The 8,833-nt window shown below is 50.2% G+C and overlaps 1 long non-coding RNA gene across 3 annotated transcripts; it reads right to left on the bottom strand.

The window, feature by feature from the left end:
- Positions 1-3,884: 3,884 nt before the first annotated feature.
- LOC119286145 lies at positions 3,885-5,790 on the bottom strand. Of its 3 annotated transcripts, none has more exons than XR_005140283.1 (3): positions 5,531-5,790; positions 4,229-4,951; positions 3,885-4,123 (listed from the first exon to the last, which is right to left on the bottom strand). It is a non-coding gene; the product is annotated as an uncharacterized LOC119286145 (long non-coding RNA). The 3 variants fall into 3 exon arrangements; XR_005140284.1 differs by having other exon boundaries at positions 3,885-4,118; XR_005140282.1 differs by having other exon boundaries at positions 3,885-4,951.
- Between the last annotated feature and the right edge of the window lie 3,043 nt (positions 5,791-8,833).

The raw sequence follows: 8,833 nt of genomic DNA, 5'->3' as shown, positions 1-8,833 counted from the left end.
TGGGCGCAGTTAGGTCTTGCAGCACCACGCCGAGTGAGTCAGGCGCTCCTCCGCCGGGGAACTCGTCATGACTGATGACTAGCACCTCAGTGACGGTGCTTCCGTCGCTCTCTGCGTGGGGGAGAAGTTCGTCGTAGACCACCACGTTGGTGGGGAACGCGTCGAGCGACGTGGTGTCGGAGTCGACCAGCATCGGGTCGGTGGAGCCTACGGACTCCAAGTCTACGGCAGGCTCGCCAGAAACGTGGAGTTGATCGAGGAGGCCCGCGAGGAGGTTCTCGGGGCCATCCGTGCCTGCGTTGGATGCAGGTTCGTTGGAGAGGCGAACCTCGCTGACGAGTTCGGCCAAGGAGCTGACCGCGCAGGCGATCTCAACGCCGCTTAGCGCGTCGGCGCAAACTCCATCGGGCGTGCCTGGCTGGCTGCGCTCGCTAGGGAGGAAAAGGGTTCCCGTCCAGAACAGATCTCCAGACGGCGGTGCACCAGGCCCCACGGTGGGCGCCAAATGTCGGGGGTTTGGTGCGACATATGCCAACGGATGGCTTATCATGGTGGGGGCGAGTAGAACGTCGCCGGTGCCTGGAAACGGGATGAGGCGAAGACATGCACGCCGGCGAATCTTACCCAGCTCCGGGGCTCTCCGGGGAGATAATACCCCTACTGCTGCTCTGCGGGGTCTCCGCATGATCACTATGGTAAAGTGCTTACATAGTTGCTCCTTGAGCTGTTTTCTGGTGGTAGGAGAGGGCAAGACTAGGTCTCTCCCTCCTATATGATTTGGTCTAGAGCTAATGGGTTCCAACCCTTTGCATGGGTGCCCTGGGGGGTTTATATAGGCCTACCCCCCAGGGGTACAATGGTAATCTGGCTGGGCGCGGGCCCAGCCGTCAGTGTCTCTGGCCTCCGTCTTCTCTGCTGACCGCTGGGGCCCGCCGACTGCGGGCCCCGCTGACTAGCCGGGTACGAAGCCGACAGGCCGCGTTCGCCGCGGGCGGGTCTTGCCGGCTGCTGATTACTGTAGCCGTACTTCTGATGACGCGGGCTTGATCATGAGGTCATGGCAACAGCCCCGCCGCCTGGCGGGCGATCACTGTTGCCACTCCCCATCTCATCTTGATTAATGGCGCGTGGGCCCCGGGGGAGGGCTCGGCCGACTCCCCCGGGCCGACTCCCGACGGGTCCGACTGGTGGTTCTCCTGCCGTCTCCCGGGGTCTCACTGACCGGTGGGCCCTGCTGCCTCCAGGCCGTACAAACAAGCCATCGTGGGTGCAGGATTCGGCCCTGCGGTGCTGATGTCAGGGCCGACATGGCAGCAGGGCCACGCCGCACGGAGATCTTCCGGGGTACGGCGTGTTGTGGCCATGCCTGCCCTTGGTGAGGGGCGGGGGTGGGCTTTGCTGTAGCCACGCCCCTGCCTCGTCCCCTTTGATGAGGTCATGGGGTTTGTTGGAGTCGCAGGCCGACTCCCCAAAGCCGGCTTCTCTGGAAGTCGTCCCTGGGACTCGGCCATGAGCGGGAAGTCGTCCGCCTTGCCGTCGACTCCTCAGGAGGCGGCTCTTTGTCCTGGGGTCTTGAGGGGCGCACCTGCCCCAATGTCTTGAAAGGTTATGGGACTCGGGTTGGCCTACCTGTGGCCCATTACTCCGACAATCGGAAACCTTAATACATGTGTGAGTACATAGACAAACACTATATCCCAAGTGGACCTCTACTTTACTAGCTCTTTGATCAAAGATGGTTAAGGTTTCCTAACCATTGACATGAGTTGTCATTTGATAATGGCATCACATCATTAGGAGAATCATGTGATGGACAAGACCCATCCGTTAGCTTAGCATAATGATCGTCCAGTTTTATTGTTATTGCTTTCTTCATGTCAAATACATATTCCTTCGACTATGACATTATGCAACTCCCGGATACCAGAGGAATGCCTTTTGTGCTATCAAACGTCACAACGTAACTGGGTGATTATAAAGATGCTCTACAGGTATCTTCAAAGGTGTTTGTGAGTTGGCATAGATTGAGATTAGGATTTGTCACTCCGAGTATGGAGAGGTATCTCTAGGCCCTCTCGGTAATACACATCATAAGCTTGCAAGCAAACGACTAAGGAGTTGGTCACGAGGTGATGTATTACAGAACGAGTAAAGAGACTTGCAGGTAACGAGATTGAACTAGGTATGAAGATACCGACGATCGAATCTCGGGCAAGTAACATACCGATAGACAAAGTGAATAACATATGTTGTCATAACGGTTCGACCGATAAAGATCTTCGTAGAATATGTAGGAGCCAATATGAGCATCCAGGTTCCGCTATTGGTTATTGACCGGAGAGGTGTCTTGGTCATGTCTACATAGTTCCCGAACCCGTAGGGTCCGCATGCTTAACGTTCGATGATGATATTGTATTATATGAGTTATGTGATTTGGTGAATGAATGTTGTACTACCACAGTATTCGAACACCGGAAGTGTTCCGGAGTGTATCGGGTATTTATCGGAGTACCGGAGGAGTTACCGGAACCCCCGGGGGGAACATATGGGCCACATGGGCCATGGGAGAGGAGAACACTAGCCCACAAGGGGTGGCGCTATACCTGGCCATCCCTCGGGCCGGGCCGGGCTTTGGGCCGGGCCAACCAAAGCCCGACGCAAAAAAAACAGGCCCGAGCCCGGCCCGGCCCGGCCCGGCCAGACTGTCGGGCCTAAAAATCGGGCCCGAGCCCAGCCCATCATGCTAAAAGCCCGTCAGGCCTCGGGCCACGGGCCGGGCCTCTTCCTTAAACGGCAAAAATGACGGGCCCGGGCCCGGCCTGGCCCGGCCATCGGGCTCAAAACCTAGGCCTGATCCCGGCCCGTGGACAAGGTCGGGCCGGGTCGGGCCGACCGGGCTAGGCTGCCCATGGCCAGGACTAGGTGGCGCGCCCCCCTTATGGCAGGAGGCCGAATTGGAGAAGGGGAAGAGGGGGTTCATCCCCCTTCCTTCTCTTCTTCCCTCTTCCCTTTTTCCTTCCGGCAATCATGGCAGGGGGAGGCCGGATTGGGGAAGACCCCAAGTAGGATTCGGCCTACTTGGGGCGCACCCCTTGGCTGCTCCTCCCTCCCTCCACCTATATATATATATATATATATATATATATATATATATATATATATATATATATATATATATATATATATATATATATATATATATATATATATATATGTGTGTGTGTGTGTGTGTGTGGGGGCACCCCTAGCACACCCCAGACAATTGCCTAGCCGTGTGCGGCGCCCCCTTCCATCGTTTACACCCCCGTTCATATTGTCATAGTGCTTAGGCGAAGCCCTGCGGAGATCACTTCACCATCACCGTCATCACGCCGTCGTGTTAACGGAACTCATCTACTACCTCTACGTCTTGCTGGATCAAGAAGGCGAGGGACGTCACCGAGTTGAACATGTGCAGAACGCGGAGGTGCCATGTGTTCGGTACTTGATCGGTGGAAGCACGAAGAAGTTCGACTACATCAACCGCGTTGTGAAACGCTTCCGCTTACGGTCTACGAGGGTACATAGACACACTCTCCCCCTCTTTGCTATGCATCTCCATGGATAGATCATTGCGTGTGCGTAGAATTTTTTTGTTTTCCATGCAACGATTCCCAACAGCTAGTGTGGTTATGGGTATCCCCAACCGCCCGTTTAGGGATAGACATTTTTCTGTTTGGTTGATGTGTGAGGTTAGCCATGTTTTGTTTGATTTGGATGATGAATCATGGTTGGGGATAGCCATTTCTAGAAGAAAAACAAGGATATCAAAGATATGTCCCCTCACTCCCCGGCCCCCTTTGCCCATTGAGCTGTTGTTGCACAAAATCAAACAAAGGATCAAATTTTTGGAGAGAAAAATCAAGGGGAGGTAGTACACACCAGTACACCACGCACACACAACATGGCATGCACAGACCACACACACCACGCCTAGTGAGTACATCATGCATGCGCATACGACACACACCACGCCCCGCTAAGTACATCGCGCATGCCCTGCCGGAGAGAAACCGCCTCCATCCACAGGGCTCCGATGGCCGCGCGCGGTATTGACTTGTGTCTACCGCCTCCATGCCCTATGCTGGGTTAACATTGCAACCCCGATGCGATAGATGATCAATAGAGGAAGAAGAGATGGCATGACAAGTAAACAACGCAAGGAGAGACCCATACCGCCGTGTCTCACCTCTCAATTGTCGCGCTTCGATCTATAGCCACCACGGTAGAGAAAAGAGAGATGGAAAGCGGAAAGAGATAGGGTTGTCCTTTTGTTTGAGAGGTGAACAAAATAAAACCGAGAAAACGTTTCACGGCCTGCCTTTGCGTCGTGCATGCGCTCAGGATGCCCAAATCTATGAGATTTTCACGGACAAGTAGAGCCTCGTTTTACGGGAATATTACGAGTATCCGGCCATCCTTATTCCTACTCGCCCACCAACCAAATGACAGGTATCCATGCAAAAGTACGATTATCCCTATCCCAAACTGTGATAGCCCAGCATCTTAACACATCCCTATAGACTCTAGCTCAGAGACTCTCTACATGGATAAGCTCAGAGGTGGAGCTATGTGTACTCCAGGGGTCACTCCCCCCTCCCTGCGTGAAAAAAGATCATGAGTGTTTAGGTTCAAAAAAATTAGTCTTTGTCCATTCATCTTTGGCTAGTGGTAGGCGCCCGTCGACCGGCCCAAATTTGGGCCAGGCACCGCTCAATTGTCTGATTCCTTCATGTACAACTATTAGATTTGGCTTTCCCTTGAGTCATCTTCTTCCCGCATAGGTCGCAATAGAAAAAGGGAAATCCCCACGCTCCCCTGGCACGCCGCTTCCATGCCCTCGCCATTGTGGTCGTAGCTCAGGAGCTCCGGTGAGATCTCCTCCGTGGCCAACCGAGCGATGTTGTACTTGCTAACAGCAAAAAAACGTAGTCATCGCCATGGATGTGGCTGCAGCAAAAAAACTCGATCTACTTCCCCAACAAATCTTGCAACGCCCCCAACACCTTGGTTGAAAAACACCCCGCACTGACGCTACACCTCGCCGCCATTTTTGGTTGCAGCTCTTATTTTCACGGGCGTGAAAGCAGCAAATGTTGACACCGATGGTAGCAAAATCGACAATGGTCGTAGCAAAAAAACACATAGTTGTGGGTCTCGGTAACCTCATGAAAAAATGGATGTAACAAATCAACAAGGCGGTAGTAGCAAAAAATCAAAACGATTGTAGCAAAAGTGATACAATGGTTCCAACACAAAAGTACATGGAAGCAAAAAATTGGTTAGTACCAGCAAAAGTCGAAGACAGTTGTAGCAAAAGAAATACACTGATTCCACCAGGGAAACAAGCATGGTAGCAAATTTTTTGGTTTGTTCCAATAAAACCCAAATACTTGGTACCAAAATCTGAAGTTGGTTCCAGCAAAATAAACACACACTTGGTTGCAGCAAAAATAAACTGGCCGAGATCTCCAGCATTTTGTCGACGTACCTCCAACATCTTGAATGCATGCCACCGCGGGGTCTCCCGCACTTGTATCCGTTGTCTCCGGCATCGGTGGGTGTTGGTTGCAACACTTGTCGCCATCGCTAATCTCATGGGGAGGAGCATGCCGCCGCTGATGGACCCAAAAAAAGGAATGCACGTGCCGAGCTATGTGGTTCTTCTCTCATGGCGAAGGGGAGGGGTAGGAAGAAAGAGATGAGAACATGTTGTGTGGACACGAAATGAGCAAAGAGGAAGGCCACGGGAATGAGGGGTGGACAACGCAGTAGAAATGATAAGATTGACCCTAAAGCGGTGCATGGGGCCCTGACATGCATTGTGATGTGTCTTGATCTAACGTGGAGTGCGCGTCCGGCGTAACGCTTCGCCCGGCGGGCCGGCAGCAAATGTGTTTTTTAAAAGGCGTGGCCTACCCAGTTTTTTTGAGACATTCTTGCTAGACTTTATTCAAACTGCCATCATGTTTACAGGAATGAAACTAAGATCGCCGGGTTGGCCTAACCAAACATGGTGACCCAACCCGAGTGAAAGTGCATGTCTAGCGAGATTGTGAGCCTCCAAATTCGAGCTCCTAAACTCATGGATTATATTACATGAAGAAAAAGCATAAGATCTAGCTATGATTTCATGTATAATAGCCGCATGGCCTGCCAACGACGACCCCTGCTTGATTTCTTCCACCACGCTCTTACAATCAGACGCAACGTAAATCTTCTGAACATATAAATCTTATGCCACTGCCAACGCTTCCCTCACTGCTAATGCCTCAAGTATGGTTGGGTTATGGATGTGCCTAAAAGTAATAGCCGACGCACCCAGAAAGACTCCATGTATATCCCTGCAAACGACTGCAACAGCCCCCACTGTCCCGTTTAAAACTGCTGCATCAGCATTCATTTTTACATGCTCCAAAGGCAGTGGTAACCACTGAGACAGTCTGCTACTCATGCTCAAGCGTGCCTGTTGGTTGGGCTTCACTAGTACCTGCGGGTCCCTCAAGTAAGCATTGATAAAAGTATGAGTCTGCAGCGGACTGCCAAAGATGTCCTCATGAACGGCTCTTCTCCTAGCTCTCCAGATCGCCCATAGTGTCACCACCAAGCGAGTGAACTCCTCTTCTGATAGTATTTCATGCAGTGTGAATATCAAACCTTTGGCGTTTAATTTCAGATTATTGCACATCTTCTCAACTAGTTCTTCTGAAGACAGTGACCAAATGCACCTGGCCATAACACAATCAACAAGTGTGTGCTTCCATCCATCATGAGTTGAACAAAAGGGACATGCAAACGTAGTTGACATGTGACGGTGATGCAATACATCCCCCATAGGGATTGATTCATTACACGGTCTCCAAACGAAATTCCTCAGCTTCGGAGGCACCTTGATATGCCATATTGCTACCCAGGCCTTCATCTCTCTATCAACAACAGACGTCCCCCCGGCGCCCTCAAGGAGATGCGCTTGCTGAAATTTCAGATTGTACAACATCTTGTAAGATGATTTCACAGAAAACTTGCCTTGGTGGTCCTCTCCCCAGGCCCAAAAATCATTGATCCTCCTCGTACATAGTGGTATCTTCAATATCTCCTCCACATCAATAGGAACAAAAACTCTTCTTAACTCATTCTCTCGCCAAGACGATGATGAGGCATCGATAAATTCCGAAACTAATAAAGGCGGCTGGGATACTAGTGACATGATTGGCCTTATTAGTCCCGAATGCGGCAACCAATTATGTTTCCAGATACTAGTACTCTCTCCCATTCCAATTCTTCTAATAATGCCCTTGGAGACCACATCACGACCATTCAATATCGCCCTCCAAATCTATGATGGTTGGGCTCCCAGTTCAGCCTCAAGAAGTGAAACCGATGGGTAGTATACTACCTTTAATATCCTTGCACTCAAGGTGGCTGGACCCTCAATCAACCTCCATGCTTGTCTCGCAAGGAGGGACAAGTTGAAAATCTCTATATCCCGAAAGCCGAGACCTCCCAAAGATTTGGGTTTAGTGCATATGTCCCAAGAGACCCAACAAGGCTTCCTCTTACCCTTTTTACTACCCCACCATAATTGTCGAGTCATAGATGTCACGCTCTCACAAATGCCACATGGTAATCTGAAGCATGCCATAGAATAAACTGGGATTGCTTGAGCAACCGCTTTTATCAACACTTCCTTCCCTGCATATGGCAATAACTTTTCCATCCATCCCTTGATCTTTTCCCAAACTCTGTCTCTCAAGTATTTAAATGTACCATTCCTTGAGTGACCTACATCTGTCGGCATGCCCAAGTACCTCTCATTGAGTTGTTCATTGTGCACATTAAGGGAATTCTTTATACCTTCACGAACAGACTGAGGACATCCCTTACTGAAAAAGATGGACGATTTCTCATTGTTAATCCTCTGACCCGAAGCGTTACAGTAAGTAGTCAACACGTTTGATACTTCAGCCGCCCCCTCATCACTCGCCTTAAAAAGCAGCAGACTATCATCAGCGAAGAGAAGATGGTTGACAACCGGAGCTATCGGGGCCACCTGTACTCCCACAAATTGCGATGATTGAGTTCCAGATTTCAAAAGGCACGAGAGGCCCTCCGCTGCTATCAAGAAGAGGCAAGGGGAGATTGGATCTCCCTGTCGAATACCCCTGGTGGGTTTAAACTGTTCTAACTTTTCTCCTTTAAACAAAACTAAGAAAGACACTGACTTAATCATGCCCATCAAAATATCAATCCATGCCCGTGCAAAACCGAGTTTGGTCATGACAACCTCCAAATAATCCCATTCTAGCCTATCATAGGCTTTCATCATATCCAATTTTAGCGCACGGTGACTATTGGATTTGGCCTTGCTCCTCTTCATAAAGTGTAGACATTCATAAGCGCAAATGATATTATCCATAATTAATCTTCCTGGAACAAATGTTGATTTCTCTTGAGATATAATGTCTGGCAAAATCTGCTTTAATCTGTTTGCCACCACTTTTGACGCAATTTTATATAGAACATTGCACACGCTTATAGGCCTGGATTGAGTGAGAAGGGTTGGGTTCATTACCGTTGGTATTAAGACCAAAAAGTATCATTAATGCAATCCACACTTTCTTCTCCCTTGACAATTCGCAAGACCGCATTTGTCACCTCCTCTCCACAAACGTCCCGGTGCCTTTGATAAAAGTGAGCAGGAAACCCATCCGGCCCTGGGGCTTTGGTAGGGAACATCTGAAATAATGCTATTTTCACCTCCTCCCTCGTGTATGGAGCACACATAATCCCATTC

This window comes from Triticum dicoccoides, chromosome 4A (genome assembly GCF_002162155.2).
Source record: "Triticum dicoccoides isolate Atlit2015 ecotype Zavitan chromosome 4A, WEW_v2.0, whole genome shotgun sequence".
NCBI classification, from domain to species: Eukaryota; Viridiplantae; Streptophyta; class Magnoliopsida; order Poales; family Poaceae; genus Triticum; species Triticum dicoccoides.
This window is presented reverse-complemented; position numbering and strand designations above follow the sequence as displayed.